This window comes from Mobula birostris, chromosome 13, assembly GCF_030028105.1.
Source record: "Mobula birostris isolate sMobBir1 chromosome 13, sMobBir1.hap1, whole genome shotgun sequence".
Lineage (NCBI taxonomy): Eukaryota > Metazoa > Chordata > Chondrichthyes > Myliobatiformes > Myliobatidae > Mobula > Mobula birostris.
The window spans coordinates 102,169,991-102,191,276 of NC_092382.1; positions in this window are offsets into that span (position 1 = coordinate 102,169,991).

Below are 21,286 nucleotides of genomic sequence, written 5' to 3' on the forward strand. Positions count from 1 at the left end.
GATTGGGAGAAAGAGAGTGATAGAGCGAGAGGCGTTTAAAGCAGGGGAGAGGGGCAGGTGGGGGCTGACAGTGAATTTGAAAGACTAAGGAGAAAGAGGAGGTTGTCACGTGATTCATATCTCCTGTACTGGCTGTTTCAAGAGATCGTGGATCACCTCAGGAATATCCAGGCACACAGATGCAGCCGTCTCGCAAATGAAATGGTGCTTATCATTATTGCAATGGGAACGCTTACTGGACGATTTGCATTCAGTGCATTGGAACTGTCCAGAGTTCCACGTCTGTCCCCAAACTGTCCAAACTACACCGCTCTCTCTCCACAGCCTGGTGACAGTCTCCATACTAATCACAATGTCCAACTCTCTCCTTGGCCATGTGTCAGTGTTTAAACTAGTCCCACTGACCCACTCTGTTTCACTCTTTGTCTGACCCCGGGAATGTGTGATGGGATGGCGGAGAGGTACATTTCCTTCGTGTCCGACTCCGTGAGTGTGTCATGGGAAGGCGTGGAGGGAGTTTTACTCGATGTCTGACACCGGGAGTGTGTGATGCGACGGTCTGGAACTGGCTGTTCTCTGTGTCTGACTAGGGGAGTGTTTGTTCTGAGGATGCCGAGGCTCTCTCTCTCTCTCTCTCTCTCTCTCTCTCTCTCTCTCTCTCTCTCTCTCTCTCTCGCTCTCTCTCACGCACACACACAGACAGACACACACATGCACACAGACACACAGCCGCTCCAGCACATCGCCGCGCTACCACCACCCTCTTCGCCAACTCCAGCCCTCGTTTCCAAACCCCACTTGTCCTGTCGCCTCCGCCCTTACTGACTGTGGAGAATGTAACCGATCCCAGCTGTTCAGCAGGCGGCAACTTTCCTGGAAACGACCCAGTTAAATTTCCGTGAGTGGAAGCTCAGTGTGCGCGGGAGGGAATGGGCAGAGTGAAGGTGGTGTTTTGAAGGTGTCGGGATAGAAAGATAGGCTTAGTGAGGAGGGAAGTGAGACGGAAAGGCACACGGCGAGTGGGTGTCCAGAGAGAGAGAGAGGGAGCGGGAAAGAGTTGCGAACCTGAAGCGGGATAGTTACATTCGTGGGGATAGATAGGGGGACAGTGACTTATGCAGAGAGCGAAAGGGATGGACAAGAAGTAATGGAGGGTGTTTGAAAGAGCTCCTGAACTCCCTCTGTTGGGCTGACTTCCCAGCTTTTTTTTTTGCTGCTTCGATGAAGAACCAGTCAGTGTCGCCGCCCGCTTTCTGGACTTCTCTGAAATACTGATAACCCCCAACTTATGCTCTAATTGGAGATGAGAGTCAAACCGTAGATGCCGATCAGCGCGCGTTGGTTTCCTGTAAACATCAATGTCCACATATCCATTAGTAGAGAGAGAATGAGAGAGAGAGAGAGAGAGAGAGAGAGAGAGAGAGAGAGAGAGAGAGAGAGAGAGAGAGAGAGAGAGAGAGGAGAGAGCGAGAGCGAGAGACTGTGGGGAGTTCTTCATTTCCCTCGGATGGTGGGGGCTCGCTTGTTCTCCATGTGTGTTTGTACCTTGGGATAAAATTCTACCAGACAATAGGTGATCTGCATGAGAGACACATAGAAACATAGAAACATAGAAAATAGGTGCAGGAGTAGGTCATTCGGCCCTTCGAACCTGCACCACCATTCAGAATGTTCATAGCTGATCATCCAACTCAGAATCCCGTACCTGCCTTCTCTCCATACCCCCTGATCCTTTTAGCCACAAAGCATATATCTAACTCGCTCTTAAATATCAGCAATGAACTGGCCTGAACTGCTTCTTGTGGCAGAGAATTCCACAGATTGACCACTCTCTGTGTGAAGCAGTTTTTCCACATCGCGGTCCTAAAAGGCTTCCTCGTTATCCTAAAACTATTATCCCTCGTTCTGGACTTCCCCAACCGCGGGAGCAATCTTCCTGCATCTAGCCTGTCCAGTCCCTTTAGGATTTTACACATTTCAATAAGATCCCGCCTCAATCTTCTAAATTCCAACGAGTGTAAGCCTCGTCGATCCAGTCTTTCATCACTTGAAAGTCTTTCAGTCCTTCTTCATTCATTACATCTCTCTCCAATCCTCTTCTTCCACTCTTTTCTCCATCCCTTCTCTCTCTATCTTCCTCCAACGTCCCTCTCCTTTATCCCTCCGCCCTCTCTGCAGCACTCTCTCTGCTCCCTCTCATAATTATCGCTCCCTCCATGTCCCTCTCTCTCTCTCTCTCTTTCTTTTCCCCGTCAGGTCGCCCTCTGCTTTACTCCTTTCTCCCCTAATTTCTCTTCAAATATCCCCAACTATTTCCCCCCTCTCTATACCGATTCTCTCCTGCACCTGACCCTCCACCCGCCCCCCCACCACTTTCTCTCGGCTCCCCCCTTTCTGTTCGCAGTCACCCATTTTTTTCTCTCCGAACCCCCTTCCCAACCTCACAATCACAGCTCCTTCCACCGCCACTCTCCCCTCTGGAGAACACAAGCTCTCACACCCTCAATCTCCGCCCCACTGCTCTCGGCCTGTCTCTTTATCAGCCCTTCCTCCGCTGTTTGCTGGCGCCGGTCTGACCCGGTGTCGACACGGCTTCCTCTGAAAACATTTTGTTCCCCTTTCTGAGCTGAGAGCGCAGAGAATCCTCGACAAGATGGACGACAAAGAGACTTACATGAACGTGAAGTTCACAAAAACGGAGTCACAGTCTCCTTCACGATGTGAGTGGAGCAGAGGGGCGGAGGGAGGGAGATTCACTCTGTGCCTGACCCCGGGAGTGTGTGATGGGACGGTGTGGAGGGAGATTCACTCTGTGCCTGACCCCGGGAGTGTGTGATGTGACGGTGTGGAGGGAGATTCACTCTGCGTCTGACCCCGGGAGTGTGTGATGGGACGGTGCGGAGGGACATTCATTCTCTGTCTGACACTGGGAGTGTGTGATACAACCGTGCGGAGGGAGATTCACTCTTTGTCCAACCCCGGGAGTATGTGATGGGACTGTGTGGAGGGAGATTCACTCTCTGTCTGGACCCCGGGAGTGTGTGATACAACGGTGTGGAGGGAGATTCACTCTGTGCCTGACCCCGGGATTGTGTGATGGGACGGAGCGGAAGGAGATTCACTCTGTGTCTGACCCCGGGAGTGTGTGATGGGACGGTGTGGAGGGAGATTCACTCTGTGCCTGACCCCGGGAGTGTGTGATGGGACGGTGCGGAGGGACATTCATTCACTGTCTGGCACTGGGAGTGTGTGATACAACCGTGCGGGGGGAGATTCACTCTTTGTCTAACCCCGGGAGTATGTGATGGGACTGTGTGGAGGGAGATTCACTCTCTGTCTGACCCCGGGAGAGTGTGATACGACGGTGCGGAGGGAGATTCACTCGGTGTTTGACCCCGGGAGTTTACGATGGGACTGTGTGGAGGGAGATTCACTTTGTGTCTGACCCCGGGAGTGTGTGACGGGACGGTGTGGAGGGTGTCTCACTTTGTGTCTGACCCCGGGAGTGTGCGATCGGACTGTGTGGGGGACTTCACACTGTGTCTGACCCTAGATGTTCTGGTCCTATCTGAACCTGATGTATCGTGCGTAGAAATTAATTTCAAGACCGTTTCTGAGCCCCTGGTCCGGACAGATGGAGGTCAGTTTTTTCTTGGTTGGTTTGACTGTGTTTAGCTGATTTGTCCAATGCTGTCGAGAGATCTCAGGGCAGCGCATAGTTGACCCGAAAAAAAAAAAAAAAACGGGGGGAACGCGCGCGAAATGCGAGCAGGAGGGATCTCTCTTTGATGGTCGGTGAGGAGTGTTGCGCCCTGGGAGGGGCGGAATAGAGGGAGCGTTGTGGGATGCTTTGAGGAGCGATTGCTGTGGGAAGGGTCGGTGGGGAGAGATAGCATGGGATGTGCCGTGTGGAGGAAGGGGCAATGAGGAGCGAGCGCTGTGTGGCAGGGGTGGTGGAGATGAGATAGCGCCGCGTAGGGGTGTTGAGTGGGGTCACAGTGGGAGCGCCGGTGAGGAAGGAGTGTTATAAAAGCCTTAACCACTCCAAGCTCCGTCTTCTAACCCCACTCTCTTTACGTTCTTTCCCCTTCTCTCACCTCCCCCACCTTCTCTCACCTCATCTCCTCTCTGCCTGTCTCCCCTACCCTTTTCCCACACAATTTCCCCTATTGTCTCCCACTGTCCTGTTCTCTTCGCATTCTCCCATTACCCCATCTCTTTTCCGTCTTTCCTTTATCACAGTCGTCGTCTCCACCACTCTCGACCCCCCCGCAATCTATCCCTCTCTCTCCGCTCACTCTCAACCCTCCCCCGTCCACCCCTCCCGTTCCTCCCACCTCGCTCTGTCGCTAAGTTTACCGCTCATCTCTCCTCCACGCCCTGTTCTCCTCTATATCCACCCCTCTCTCTGCTCCTCGACGCTCTTCCCACTGCTCTGTCCCCGCTCTCTGAAAATGTCCTCTTCTCTTTTCTCCATCCCTTTCCCTTCTCCTACCCCTTGCTTTCATCTCTCACACGTCTCACTCCGCTCTCACCCAACACACTCTCCCCCTGTACCCCTCTCCTTTCTCTTTCCCCATTCTTTCTCTTTCGTATTTCCTCCCCAATGCCCACATCGCGCTCTCCTCTCTGTCCATCGTATTTGCCTTTTCTCTGTATCCATGTCTCTGTCCTGTCATTCCCCTTCTCCCTCACCATCTCTCTCACTTTCTAACTCCTTCTCTCCCCTCACTTAACCCTCTCTCTCTCTTTTCTCGCACCCGCTCTCTTCTGTCTCTCCCCAACTCCCTCCCCCCTTCTCTACCGCTCTCACTCTGTCCCTTATCTGACTGTCTGACTCTCTCTCCCAGCCGGTCTGAACTCGACCTACTCAGAGCTGAACTTTCGGAAAGAGGAACCCCGCATCGATGAGGACGAAGATCCTCCAATTGCCTCGGAACCCGGCGGGCTGTCACCCACTGCAAGTCCAGGTCAGGGTTCGTAGAAATGACGTCATTTAACGGGGTCACGTGTCATGCACCAGAGTGACCAAGTTTCTGATGCATCTGCTTCGACCGCTTCCTCTATCAGCTAGTTGTACATACTGACCACCATCTGGGTAACAAAACGTTGTCACTCGGCACCCCAATTAAATCCTTTTCTCCACTCACATTAGACCTGTGTGGTCCGATCCTCGATTCTCCAAGTGTATGGTACATAACTGTACACAGTTGTCATCTTTGCATCATCAATGTGGACGGGAGAGGTCCTAGAGGATCGGAGGGTTGAGGATGTTGTTCCTTTATTCAGTAAGGGGAGCCGACATAGCCCAGGAAATTATAGACTACTGAGTCTTACCTCAGTGGTTTGTAAGCTGATGGAGAAGATCCTGAGGCAGCATTTATGAATATTTGAGGAGGTATAATATGATTAGGAATAGTCAGCATGGCTCGGTCAAGGCCAGGTCTTGCCTTACGAGTCTGATTAAATTTTTTGAGGATGTGACTAAACACACTGTTGAAGGAAGAGCAGCCGATGTAGTCTATATGGGTTTCAGCAAGGCATTTGATAAAGTACCCCATGCAAGGCTTATTTAGAAAGTAAAGAGGCATGGGATCCTACGGGACATCGCTTTGTGGATCCAGAACTGTATTGCCCGAAGAAGGCAAAGAGTGGAACTGAATTTAGGAGCCGATAGATAATGTTGTAGCTATATAGGACTCTGGTCAGACCCCACTTGGAGTACTGGGCTCATTTCTGGTCACCTCACTACAGGAAGGATATGGACGCCACAGCAGGGGTGCAGAGGAGATTTACAAGGGAGATTGACTGGATTGGGGAGCATGACTTATGAGAATAGGTTGAGTGAACTCGGTCTTTTCTCCTTGAAGCGACGGAGGATGACAGGTGACCGGACAGAGATGTACAAGGTGATTAGAGGCATTGATCGTGTGGATAGTCAGAGGCTTTTCTCCAGGGCTGAAATAGTTGCTACAAGAGGACACAGGTTTAGGGTGCTGTGGAGTAAGTGCAGAGGAGATGTCAGGGGCATGTTTTTTTTTACTCAGAGAGTGGTGAGTGCGTGGAATGGGCTGCCGAGTGTGGGAAGCCTAGTAATTTCTATGGAAAGGACATGATCGGCAAAACTCTGGGGGCCTGTATTGTGCTGTAGGTTTTCTGTTTCTATGCTCCTATCTCATCCGGTCCCGGCGATTTATCCAACTTGATGCTTTCCAAAAGCTCCAGCACATCCTCTTTCTTAATATCTCCCTGCTCAAGCTTTTCAGTGTGCTGCAAGTCATCACTACAATCACCAAGATACTTTTCCATAGTGAATACTGAGGTAAAGTATTCATTAAGTACCTCTGCTATTTCCTCCGGTTCCATACATACTTTCCGACTGTCACAATTGACAGGCCCTATTCTTTCACTTCTTATCCTCTAGCTCTTCACATATTTGTAGAATGTCTTGGGGCTTTTCTTACTCCTGCCCGCCAAGGCCTTCGCATGGCCCTTTCTGGCTCTCCTAATTTCCTTCTTAAGCTCCTTCCTATTAGCCTTATAATCATCTTGATCTCTAACATTACCTAGCTCTAGAAGCATAGAAACATAGAAAATAGGTGCATGAGTAGGCCATTCGTCCCTTAGAGCCTGCACCGCCATTCAGTATAATCATGGCTGATCATCCAACTCAGAACCCTGCACCTGCCTTCTTTCCATACCCGCTGATCCCTTTACCCACATGAACCATAGCTAACTCCCTCTTAAATATGGAGAATCAACTGGCCTCAAATGTTTCCTGTGACAGAGAATTCCACAGATTCACCACTCTCTCTGTGAAGAAATTTTCCCTCATATCGGTCCTAAAAGTATTCTCCTTTATCCTTAAACTGCAACGCCTCGTCCTGGACTTGCTCAACATCGGGAACAATCTTCCTGCGTCTAGCCTGTCCAATCCCATTAGAATTGTATACGTTTCAATAAGATCCCCCCTCAATCTTCTAAATTCCAAGAGTATTAGACCAGTCGATCCAGTCTTTCATCATATGAAAGTTCTGCCCTCCCAGGAATCAATCTGGTGAACTTTCTTTGTACTCCCTCTATGGCAAGAATGTCTTTCCTCAGATTAGGGGACCAAAACTTCACACAATACTCCAGGTGTGGTCTCACCAAGGCCCTGTACAGCTGCAGTAGTACCTCCCTGCTCCTGTACTCGAATTGTCTTGCTATAAATGCCAGCATACAATTCGCCTTTTTCACTGCCTGCTGTACCTGCATGCCCACTTTCAATGACTGGTGTATAATGACACCAGGTCTCGTTGCACCTCCCCTTTTCCTAATCGGCCACCATTCATTTAATAAACTGCTTTCCTGTTTTTGCCACCAAATTGGATAACCTCATATTTATCCACACTAAATCACAGCTGCCATGCATTTTCCCACTCACGTAACCTGTCCAAATCACCCTGCATCCTCTTAGCATCCTCCTCACAGCTAACACTACCGCCCAGCTTCGTGTCATCCGCAAACTTGGAGATGTTGCATTTAATTCCCTCGTTTATGTCATTAATATATATTGTAAACAACTGGGGTCACAGCACTGAGCCTTGCGGTGCCCCACTAGTCACTGCCTGCTATTCTGAAAAGGTCCCGTTTATTCCCACTCTTTGCTTCCTGTCTGCCAAACAATTCTCTATCTACATCAATACCATACCCCCAATACCGTGTGCTTCAAGTTTGCCCACTAATCTCCTGTGTGGGACCGTGTCAAAAAAATTTACAAATCCAAATACACCACAACCACTGGTTCTCCCCTACCTACTCTACTAGTTACATCCTCAAAAAATTCTATCAAATTCTTCAGACATGATTTTCCTTTTACAAATCCATTCTGACTTTCTCCGATGATTTCTCCACTTTCCAAATGTGCTGTTATCACATCTTTGATAAATGACTCTAGCATTTTCCCCACCACCGATGTTAGGGTAACCGTTCTAAAATTCCCCGGTTTCTCTCTCCCTCCTTTTTTTAAAAAAGATGGGGCTGCATTAGCCACCCTCCAATCGTCAGGAACTAGTCCAGAATCTAAAGAGTCTTCTGATAGTGTGCCGCACATGAGGCCGCTTAACAAGACAGGGACCCATGGTGTTACTGGTAAGAGAGCAGATTGGCTGACTGGCAGGAGGAAAAGAGTGGGAATAAAGGGAGGGGTTTCCTGGTCAGCGGCCGGCGACTAGTGGTGTTCCACAAAGGTTCTGTGTTGGGACCGCTTCTTTAATCCTGCCCGCCAAGGCCTTCTCATCTTCCTTTCTGGCTCTCCTAATTTCCTTCTTAAGCTTCTTCCTTTTAGCCTTATAATTTTCTCGATGTCTAACATTATCAAGCTCGCGAAAACATTGAGAAGCATTTATTTTCTTCTTGACTAGATTTATTACAGCCTTTGTACACCAGTTTTCAAAGTCCCATGTAGCTATCCAGAATTCACTGAAGTAAAACCCTATCGTTTCCGCCTCCACTATCGCCGCCGGGAGACCATTCCACGCACTCACCACACTCTGCATTAAAACAAACTTACCTCTAAAATCTCCTCTGTTCCTGTTTCCAAACACCTCTAAACTGTGCCCTGTCGTGCTAGCCATTTCATCCCTGTGGAAAAGCTTCTGATTATCCACACGATCGATGCCTCTCATTAACCTGAGTTCCTCTATCAGGTCAACCCTCGTCCTCCGTCGCTCCATGAAGAAAAGGCCAAGTTCACTCAACCTATTCTCAGAAGGCATGCTCCCCAGTCCAGACAACATCCTTGTTAATCTCTGCACCCTTTCTATGGTTTCCACGTCCTTCCTGTCGTAAGGTGACGAGAACTGAGCACAGTATTCCAAGTACGGTTGACCAAGGCCCTACATAGTTGCAACATTACCTTCGGCTCCTAAACTCAGTGCCACTAATAATGAAAGCCAATGCACCGTATGCCTTCTTAACCACAGAGTCAACCTGCGTAGCAGCTTTGAGTGTCCTTTGGACTCGGACCCCAGATCTCTCTGATCCTCCACACTGCCAAGAGTCTTGCCATTAATGATATATTCTGCCATCATATTTGACCTACCGAAATTAGCCACCTCACACTTAACTGCTTTGAACTCCATCTGCCATTTCTCAGTCCAGTATTGCATCCGATCAATATCCCACAGTAACCTCTGACAGACCTCCACGCTATCCATAACATCTCCAACCTTTGTGTCAACAGCAAATTTGCTAACTCATCCCTCCACTTCCACATGGTGGTCATTTATAAAAATATTACAAAGTTTTTTGAACCTTTCGTAAGCTCCTCTTTTCTTCTTGACTAGATTTACAACAGCCTTTGTACACCACGGAACTAGTACCTCACCATTCTTTCCATGTCTCATTGGAACGTACGAACTCAGAACCCCACGCAAATATGCCCTGAACATTTGCCAACTTTCTTCCGTACGTTTCCCCGAGATCACCTGTTTCCAACTTATCTTCAAAATTCCTGCCTGACAGCCTCATATTTCTCTTACTCTAATAAAACATTTCCCAAATTTGTCTGTTCCTATCCCTCTCCAATGCTGTGGTAAAGGAGATAGAATTGTGATCACTATGTCGGAAATGCTCTCCCACTGAGAGACCTGACACCTGGCCAAGTTAATTTCCCAATATCAGATAAAGTACAGCCTCTCCTATTGTAGGCCTATGTACATATTATGTCAAGAAACACTACTGAACACACCTAACAAACCCTACCCCATCTAAACCCCTCACTCCAGGGATATGTCAATCATTATTTTGGGCAATTCAAATCTCCTACCACAACAACACTGCTATTATTGCTCCTTTCCAGAATCCGTCTCCGTATCTTCTCCTCGATGTCTCTGTTAATATTGGGTGGTAGATAAAAAAAAAAACACCCATTAGAGTTATTGATCCCTTCCTATTCCTAACTTCCACTCACACAGATTCCGTAGACAACCCCTCCATGACTTCCTCCTAATCTGCAGCCGTTACCCTATATCTGATCAACAGTGCCACGCACTCCACTATTTTACCTCGCTCCCTGTCCTTCCTGAAACATATACAACCTGGCACCTGAAGTAGCCATTCCTGCTCCTGCACCACCCAACTCTCTGCAATGGCCACAACATCGTAGTTACAAGTTCTGATCCATGCTCTAATCTCCTCCGCTTTATTCACAATGCACCTCGCATTGATTTTGACACATCTCAACCCATTGGTCAGAGCGCGTCCCTTCTCTATCATCTGCCTATCCTCCATTTAGCACTTTCCCCATGTTTTCTCTGTTTGTGAGCAAACCTTTGTTTCCTGCATCACTTCAGTTTGGTTCTCAACCTCCAGCAATTCTAGTTTAACCTCTCCCCAATAGTCTTAGCAATCCTTTCCGCAGAATATTGGGCCCCCTCGGATTCAAGTGCAACCCTTCATTTTTGTGCAGTTAACACCTGCCCCAGAAGAAGTTCCAGTGATCCGGAAGTATAAATCACTGCCCCCAGCTCCAATCCCTCAGTCACTCAGTTATCCTCCACCTCATTTTATTCCTATACTCACTGTCACGTGGCGCAGGGAGTAATCCCGGCATTACTACCTTTGAGGTCCTGTTTCTCAACTTCTTTGTGAAGTTAAGAAACGGCAAGGTTAAAAAGACACTAATAGCAGTTATATACGGGCCTCCAAACAGCAGCCGGGATGTGGACTCCACGTTACAGCTGGTAATAGAAAGAAAGCGTGTGGAAGAGAATTGTCAGGGTATTCATGAGGGATTTCAATATTAAAGTGGGGAAGTCAGGGAGGTACTGGATCACAGGAGAGGCTATTTATAGAATGCCCACGGGATGGCTTTTTGGATCAACTTGTCCATAAGCACATCAGAGGATCAACTGTTTCAGACTGGGTGCTGTGTAATGAACCTGAGGCGATTAAGTTCAGTTTCAAATTTGAAAAGCAGAATTTGGTGTCAGGTGTGTCAATATTTCAGAGGAACAGAGGAAATTACAGTGGCATGAGAGAGGAACTGTCCGAAGTCGATTGGAAAAGTAAGCTAGATGGATGGACGGTAGAGCAGAATTGGATGAAATTCCCACAACATGTATACTTGGTAGTGTGGAGGAGCAGAGGGATCTCGAGGTACATGTCCACAGATCCCTGAAAGTTGCCTTACAGGTGGATAGGGCAGTTAAGAAAGCTTATGGGTGTTAGCTTTCATAAGTCAAGGGATAGAGTTTAAGAGTCGCGATGTAATGATGCGCTCTATTAAACTCTGGTTAGGCCACACTCGGAGTATTGTATCCAGTTCTGGTCACCTCACTATAGGAAGGATGTGGAAGTATTGGAAAGGGTACAGAGGAGATTTACCAGAATGCTGCCTGGTTTAGAAAGTATGCATTATGATTAGAGATTAAGGGAGCTAGGGCTTTACTCTTTGGAGAGAAGGAGGATGAGAGGAGACATAATAGAGGTGTACAAGATAATAAGAGGAATAGATAGAGTGGATAGCCAGCGCCTCTTCTCCAGTGCACCGCTGCTCAATACAAGAGGACATGGCTTTAAGGTAAGGGGTGGGAAGTTCAAGGTGGATATTAGAGGAAGGTTTTTTTACTCAGAGAGTGGCTGGCGGTGGAATGCACTGCCTGAGTCAGTGGTGGAGGCAGATACACTAGTGAAGTTTAAGAGACTACTAGACAGGTATATGGAGGAATCTAAGGTGGAGGCTTATATGGGAGGCAGGGTTTGAGGGTCAGCACAACATTCTGGGCCGAAGGGCCTGTGCTGTGCTGTACTATTCTATGTTCTATGTTCTACACCGATTTGGATACTGTTGCGGTGTTTGACTGACCTGGGACACGCTGAGGCAGCCGGATCTCTGGCACTGAGTCTGGTTCTGCAGTGCAGAAGGGAGAATGGAAAAAGATGAGAGTGGTAGTGATAGAGCACACGATAGATAGCGGTACAGAAAATAGGTTCTGTTGTCGTGACAGAAATTCCCGGATAGTTTGCTCCCTCCTGGGTGCCAGGATCAGGGATGTCTCTGATCGCTTGCAGAGCATTCTAAAGTGGGAGTGTGAACAGCCAGAAGTCATGGTGCACATCGGTACCAATGACGTAGGAAGAAAGAGTCAGAAGGTCCTGAAGTGTGAGTATAGAGAGCTTGGTAGGAAGTTAAAAAGCAGGACCTCAGGGGTGGTAACGGATGCTCTGGCGGATTAACACGTGGCTGAGGAACTGGTGTAAGGGGCAGAGTTTCAGATTTCAGTAACATTGGGACATCTTCTGGGGAAGGAGGGACCTGTACAAGAGAGATGCGTTACACCTGAACTTCAAGGGGAACAATATCCTTGCAGGGAGGTTTGTTAGTGCTGTTGGGGAGGGTTTAAACCTGATTTACAGGGGTATGGGAACCAGAGTGCCAGAGCAGATCGTGGAGCTGGGGTGAAAAAAAATGATGTTAAAAGTTCATACAAAGTCACAAATAGAAGGTTTCAGTAGGATAGTAGGGGAGATTCAAACAAGCGGACATGACTTGAGAGTTCGGGTGCAAAAGTTCACGGCTAACACGGGGGTGGGGGGACTTCTTTACTCAGAGGGTGGTGGCTCTGTGGAACGAGCTTCCAGTAGAAGTGGTCTAGGCAAGTTCGATATTGTCATTGAAAGAACAATTGGACAGGTATATGGACAGGAAAGGTATGGAGAGTTATGGGCTGAGTGCATGTTGGTGGGACTAGGTGAGAGTAAGCGTTCGATACGGACTAGAAGGACCGATATGGCCTCTTCCCTTGCTGTAATTGATATATGGTTATATGGCTACATGTGTGTGGTGGTAATAATCTTCGGAGGGGTGTCAATTTTACGGATGACACCAAGATAGGTGGAGGAGCAGGAAGTGTTGAAGAAACGGAAAAGTTACAGAGGGACATGGTCAGTTCTGGAGAGTGGGCAAAGAAATGGCAGATGAGATAGTATGTTGAGACATTGTCGCGGAAAAGGAATACTCGGACCCGGAGGGAGAGGGCCGTAGAATATTCTTTATTCGTCACATGATATCATGGGCAGCCTAGAACCGAAAAGCGGGATCCTGGAGCTCCCTCAAACAAGATAACTCAATCATATTTATACATCAGTGGGACGTGACGAGAGACACATAGTTGGATTTTGTTTACTGAAGTAAAGGTCACGTGCCTCTGGACATTGTACGACCAGATAATTCCTTATTTGAACCTTCGTCGAGCATTTCCAGAGAATGCTACAGAATAGGGAAGTAACAAAAATATGTTCTTGAGAAGCAACACATTTGACTTAAGTGTTACCTCTCAAAAAAATATATCAGGCCAGCTGGCTCAACCGCAGACATATGAAAATTCTCAGAAAAAAGAAGTACAGATGCATATATTTTTATAACTCGGTTGCAGGGCACAGTTCAGTCACACAGAGTACATTAGTTTCAGATAAACGATTGTGGACTTTGAATGCACATTTTAAAACAAATCATTAGCCCCCAATGCCCAATACAATGCAAGGCCTTGATATTTTCTTCCACTGTTCCCTCCTTGTTAATCTTCTAGATTAACACTCCTTACTGGGGTATTGCAACCTCCTCCTCATCAGGGAGTTCAGAAGGGGAAGAGACTCTCCTTCCCTGGGTACAGCTCCGCACCCCACCAATGTTCCCTGCTGTCCTTTCATCCTTTGGGGTACCATAGGGACCTTTTGAGGGCCAGACAAGGCTCCTTTCATTAAATGATAACAGCAGAATTGCAATGCAGTACATACACAGCACCCTAAACACATATCATCGCCACTGAAACTATTCCATGCGTTACCCAGCCTCGCCAGCCGTAAAAAAATAACACTTTTTTATCTCCCACCACTTTTTTCCCGAACCAAAATTCTTGAACAGTTTCTCTATCTTTCTAATATCCTCTATCTTCACTTTTATGTGCTGATCAGTTATATTTTCAGAGGCATCGGGGATACAGGTGCAACATTAGTTCCCTACTAACGCACAGACCCCTCCTTCTTAGGCTAATACTTCTTCTCCACTTTCCTGTTTCTTTGTATTTGCTTCCCACGCTGTTAGGTAATCAATCAATCCCACCCTCAATATGATTATCGCCACTACTTCCTTCATATGAGTCCTCTATTGAGCATATATTTTGTTAATAATCTGTCACCATGTATATAACATGAGGTGCAGGTTAAAATAAATTTATGTTCCGGTCTCTCACTAACACTTTGTTCTTGGTTCTCAGAGCCGTTCCTCTCTCTCTCTCTGGGAAGATTTGACCTGTTCGGTATTTTATTCCGTCCTTGTCGTGGTGCAACCGACGCCTGCTGACATGTGTTCAGTCTGGTCTCTCCTTCACCTTAACGGCTGTATGGGTCATCATCCGCCTGGGAGAGAAAGAGTCTTTATTTACCGATCTCTCATTTATTCTGTCTACCGGCTTAATGGATGCATGTTACCTTCAGTTAAAGGTGCCTGGGTTAACTGGACCCTCTCATACAACTTCCCTGCCCCCTGACACAATGCTTGTGCGTATTTTAGTGTTTTCCTATCATTGTATATTAGCACTACTTTTTTCTGTTGTCATGGGAGGCTCAGTTCCTGCTGTCATAGGCAGCCCCATCAATATTTAATGAGGGGTAAGTCCTGTATTTCTATCCTTCTAATTTCACATCGCGTACATTACTAAGGGCATTGCCTCTTGCCGTCCGAGACCGTTTTGCTGACAATAATTTGTCAAAGTCGCTTTTATTTCACCGTTTCCTCTTTCCACCATACCTGAGGGCTGAGGCTGGTAGCAGATATGCAATTTCTAATGGAACCCCATGTCTTCCTTCAGTCCCTGTGCTAATTTATTTGTAAAACGGGTTCCCCTGTCGCTATTTACCCTAGGGGAATTCCAAACCTAGGTATAATGTCTTTCATAAATATGTTCACCACAGTTCTTACATCATTCCTCCCAGTTGGACAGCCCTCCTCCCATCTGAAAAACCATGTCCACTATTACCAATATATACGTAAACCTCCGTTTAGCAGGCATATGTACAAATTCAATTTGCAGGGCCGTTTAAATAACGGTGAACAACCCGATCAGCGATCGATCCAAGGGGATATCGGTTTGTGGATCCAGAACGGGCTTGCCCACAGGAGGCAAAGAGTGGTTGTAGACGGGTCATATTCTGCATGAAGGTCGGTAACCAGTGAAGTGCCTCATGGATCTGTTCTGCGATCCTTACAGATCCTGACAGATTAGCCATGATCAGAGTGAATGTAGATGCTAGCACGATGGGATGAATGGCGGACTCTTGCACCTATTATCTATTGTCTATTGTCTATTGTCTTACTCTTCGTGATTTTTATACATGACCTGGATGAGGAAGTGGATGGGTGAGTTAGTAGGTTTGTTGATGACACAAAGGTTGGAGGTGTTGAGGATAGTGTAGATTGCTGTCAGAGGTTACAACGGGACATTGATAGGATGCCAAACTGGGCTGAAAAGTGGCAGATGGAGTTGACCCCACATTAGTGTGTGATGGTTTATTTTGGCAGGTCAAACATCACGGCAGGATATAGCATTGTTTGTAAGAGTCTTGGCTGTGTGGAGGATCAAAGAGATCTTGGGGTCCGAGTCCATCGGGCATTCAAAGCAGCTGCTCAGGTTAACTCTGTGGTTAAGGAGGCGTACGGTGTATTGGTCTTCAACAATCGTGGAATTGAATTTAGGAGCCGAGAGATAATGTTCTAGCTATATAGGACTCTGGTCAGACCCCACTTGGAGTACTGGGCTCATTTCTGGTCATCTCACTACAGGAAGGATATAGAAACCACAGAAGGGGTGCAGAGGAGATTTACAAGGATGTTGCCTGGATTGGGGAGCATGCCTTACGAGAATAGGTTGAGTGAACTCGGCCTTTTCTCCTTGGAGCGACGGAGGATGACAGTTGACCTGACAGAGATGTATAAGGTGATGAGAAGCATTGATCGTCTGGATAGTCAGAGGCTTTTCCCCAGGGCTGAAATGGTTGCCACAAGGGGACACAGGTTTAGGGTGCTGGGGAGTAGCTACAGAGGAAATGTCAGGGGCATGTTTTTTACTCAGAGAGTGGTGAGTGCGTGGAATGGGCTGTCTAGTATGGGTAAGCCTGGTAATTTCTACGGTAGGGACATGTTCGGCAAAACTTTAGGGACCTCTATTGTGCTGTTGGTTTGCTGTTTCTATGCTCCTATCTCATCCCGTCCCGGCGATTTATCCAACTTGATGCTTTCCAAAAGCTCCAGCACATCCTCTTTCTTAATATCTCCATGCTCAAGCTTTTCAGTCTGCCTCAAGTCATTACTACAGTAACCAAGATTCTTTTCCACAGTGAATACTGAAGTAAAGTATTCATTAAGTACCACTGCTATTTCCTCCGGTTCCATACACGCATTCCCACTGTCACAGTTGACAGGCCATGCTCTTTCACGTCGAATCATCTTGCTCTTCACATATTTGAAGAATGTCCTGGTGGGTTCCTTAATCCTGCCCGCCAAGGCCTTCTCATGGCCCCTTCTGTGTCTCCTAATTTCCCTCTTAAGCTCCTTCCTATTTGCCTTATAATCATCTGGATCTCTAACATTACCTAGCGCTAGAAACATGGAAACATAGAAAATAGGTGCAGGAGTAGGCCATTCGTCCCTTCGAGCCTGCACCTCCATTCAGTACAATCATGGCGAATCATCCAACTCAGAACCCTGTACCTGGCTTTTCTCCATACCCCGTGATCCCTTTAGCCAGAATGGCCATATCTAACTTCCTCCTAAATATAGCTAAACAACTGGCCTCAACTGTTTCTTGTGACAGAGAAATCAGCAGATTCACACTCTCTCTGTGAAGAAATTTTCCCTCATATCGGTCAGAAAAGGATTCCCCTTTATTCTTAAACTGCGACGCCTCGTTCTGGACTTGACCAACATCGGGAACAATTTTCCTGCATCTAGCCTGTCCAATCCCTTTAGAATTTTATACGTTTCAATAAGATCCCACCTCAACCTTTTAAATTACAGTGAGTATTAGACCAGTCGATACAGTCTTTCATCATATGAAAGTCCTGCCATCCCAGGAATCAATCTGGTCAACCTTCTTTGCACTCTCTCTATGGTAAGGATGTATTTCCTCAGATTAGGGGACCAAAACTTCACACAATACTCCAGGTGTTGCCTTCCCAAGGCCTTGCACAAACTCAGAAGTACCTCCCTGCTCCTGTACTCAAATCCTATAGCTATGAATGCCAGGATACCATTCGCCTTTTTCACAGCCTGTTGAGACCTGCACACCCACTTTCAATGATTGGTATATAATGACACTCAGGTCTTGTTGCTCCTCCCTTTTTCCTAATCGGCCACCATTCAGATAATGAACTGCTTTCCTGTTTTTGTTTCCAAAGTAGATAACCTCACATTTATCCACATTAAATCGCATCTGCCATGAATGTTCCCACTCACCTAACCTATCCAAGTCACATTGCATCCTGTTAGTATCCTCCTCCCAGCTAACACTGCCGCCCAGCTTCGTGTCATCCGCAAACTTGGAGATTCTGCATTTAATTTTCTCGTCTAAGTCATTAATACATATTGTAAGCAACTGGGGTCCCAGCACTGAGCCTTGCGGTTCCCCACTACTCACTGCCCGCCATTCTGAAAAGTCCCGTTTATTCCCACTCTTTGCTTCCAATCTGCCAACCAATACTCTATCTCCATCAATACCATACGCCCAATACCGTGTGCTTAAGTTTACCCACTAATCTCCTGTGTGGGACCTTGTCAAAAGCATGCGCAAATCCAAATACGCCACAGTCACTAGTTCTCCTCTATCTACTCTACTAGTTACATCCTCAAAAAATTCTATGACATTCGTCAGACATGATTTTCCGTTTATAAATTTATGCTGACTTAATCCGATGATTTCACCGTTTGCAATATGTGCTGTTATCACATCTTTGACAACTGACTCTAGCATTTTCCCCACCACCGATGTTAGTTTAACCGGTCTATAATTCCCCGGTTTCTCTCTCCCTCCTTTTTTAAAAAAGAGGGCGTTACATTAGCCACCCTCCAATCCTCAGGAACTAGTCCAGAATCTAAAGAGTCTTCTGATGGTGTGCCGCACATGAGGCCGCTTAACAAGACAGGGACCCATGGTGTTACTGGTAAGAGAGCAGATTGGCTGACTGGCAGGAGGAAAAGAGTGGGAATAAAGGGAGGGGTTTCCTGGTCAGCGGCCGGCGACTAGTGGTGCTCCACCGCTGCTCTGTGTTGGGACCGCTTCCTTAATCCTGCCCGCCAAGGCCTTCTCACTAATTTTCTCTGTCTCTCCAAACTTCATTCTTAAGCTTCCTCCTTTTAGAACCATAGAACCATAGAAACTACAGCACAGAAACAGGCCTTTTGGCCCTTCTTGGATGTGCCGGTCCGTTTTCTGTCTTGTCCCACTGACCTGCACACGGACCATATCCCTCCATACACCTCCCATCCTTGTATCTGTCCAATTTATTCTTAAATGTTATTAAAGAACCCGCATTTACCACCTCACCTGGCAGCTCATTCCATACTCCCACCACTCTCTGTGTGAAGAAGTCCCCGCTAATGTTCCCTTTAAACTTCCCCCCCTCACCCTTAACCCATGTCCTCTGTTTTTTTTTTCTCCCCTTGCCTCAGTGGAAAATACTGCTTGCATTCACTCTATCAATACCCATCATAATTTTATATACCTCTATCAAATCTCCCCCCTTTCTTCTACGCTCCAGGGAATAAAGTCCTTACCTATTCAACCTTTCTCTCTAATTGAGTTTCTCAAGTCCCGGCAGCATCCTTGCAAACCTTCTCTGCACTCTTTCAACTTTATTTATACCCTTCCGGTAATTTGGTGACCAAAACTGAACACAATACTCCAGAGAACACAAATCAAAGTTGCTGGTGAACGCAGCAGCCTAGGCAGCATCTCTAGGAAGAGGTGCAGTCGATGTTTCAGACCGAGACCCTTCGACCTGACGAAGGGTCTCGGCCTGAAACGTCGACTGCACCTCTTCCTAGAGATGCTGCCTGGCCTGCTGCGTTCACTGGCGTGTTTGATGTGTGTTGCTTGAATTTTCAGCATCTGCAGAATTCCTGTTGTTTACAATACTCCAGATTTGGCCTCACCAGTGCCTTATACAGCCTCATCATAACAATCCTGCTCTGATACTCAATACTTTGACTAATAAAGGCCAATGTACCAACAGCTCTCTTTACGACCCTATCTGCCTGTGACGCCAGTTTTAGGGAATTTTGTATCTGTATTCCCAGGTCCCTCTGTTCCACCGCACTCCTCAGTGCCTTATCATTAACCCTGTATGTTCTACCTTGGTTTGTCCTTCCAACATGTAATACCTCACACTTCTCTGTATTCAACTCCATCTGCCATTTTCAGCCCATTTTTACAGCCTGTCCAAGTCCCTTTGCAGGCTCTGAAAACTTTCCTCACTGTCTACTACACCTCCAATCTTTGTATCACCAGCAAACTTGCTGATCCAATTTACCACATTATCATCCAGACATTGATAAAGATGACAAATAACAATGGACCCAGCACCGATCCCTGTGGCACACCACTAGTCACAGGCCTCCACTCAGAGAAGCAATTCTCTACTACCATTCTGTGGCTTCTTCCATTGAGCCAACATCTAATCCAATTTACCACTTCTCCATGTATACCTAGCGACTGAATTTTCCTAACTAACCTCCCATGCGAGACGTTGTCAAAGGCCTTACTGAAGTCCATGTAGACAATATCCACTGCCTTCCCTTCATCCACTTTCCTGGTAACCTCCTCGAAAATCTCCAATAGATTGGTCTAACATGACCTACCACGCAGAAAGCCATGTTGACTCTCCCTAATAAGTCCCTGTCTATCCAAACGCTTGTAGATTCTGCATCTTAATACTCCCTCCAATATCCTACCTACTACAGACGTTAAACTGACCGGCCTATAATTTCCCGGATTACTTTTTGATCCTTTTTAAAACAACGGAACAACATGAACCACTCTCCAATCCTCCGGCACCTCACCTGTCGACAGCGACGTTTTAAATATTTCTGCCAGGGCCCCTGCAATTTCAACACTAGTCTCCTTCAGGGTCCGAGGGAACACCCTGTCAGGTCCTGGGGATTTAACCACTTTAATTTTCCTCAACACGGCAAAGACCTCCTCCTTTTCGATCCGTACAGTTTCCATGATCTCACTACTTGTTTCCCTTAATTCCATAGACTTCATGCCAGTATCCTTAGTAAATACAGACGCAAAAAAAATACATAAATAAATAAATAAAATAAATAAAACTGTTTAAGATCTCCCCCATTTCCTTTGGTTCCGCACATAGCCGACCACTCTAATCTTCAAGAGGACGAATTTTATCCCTTACAATCCTTTTGCTCTTACTATACCTGTAAAAACTCTTTGGATTATCCTTCAGTTTTTAATGCCAAGGCAACCCCATGTCTTCTTCTAGCCCTCCTGATTTCTTTCTTAAGTATTTTCTTGCACTTCTTATACTCCTCAAGCACCTTATTTGCTCCCTGCTTCGTATACATGTCATACAACTCCCTCTTCTTCTTTATCAGAGCTGCAATATCCCTTGAGAACCAAGTTTCCTTATTCCTGTTCATTTTGCCTTTAATCCTGAAAGGAACATACAAATTCTGCACTCTCAAAATTTCTCCTTTGAAGGCTTCCCACCTACCGATCACATCCTTGCCAGAGAACAATCTGTCCCAATCCATGTTTTTCAGATACTTTCTCATTTCTTCAAATTTGGCCTCCTTCCAGTTAAGAAACTCAACCCTAGGACCAGATCTATCCTTCGTTTCCGCCTCCACTACCGCCGCCGGGAGACCATTCCACGCACACACCACACTCTGCATTAAAAACAAGCTTACCTCTGACATCTCCTCGGTACCTGTTTCCAAACACCTCTAAACTGTGTCCTGTCGTGCTGAGCATTTCATCCCTGTGGAAAAGCTTCTGACTATCCGCACGATATCAGGTCAACCCTCGTCCTCCGTCGCTCCAAGGAGAAAAGACCAACTTCACTCTACCTATTCTCATAAGGCATGCTCCCCAGTCCAGACAACAGCCTTGTAAATCTCTGCATCCTTCCGATGGTTTCCACATCCTTCCTGTAGTGAGGCAACGAGAACTGAGCACAGTACTCCAAGTACGGTAGACCGATTTACAGCAGTCTTTGTTCACCAAGGAAC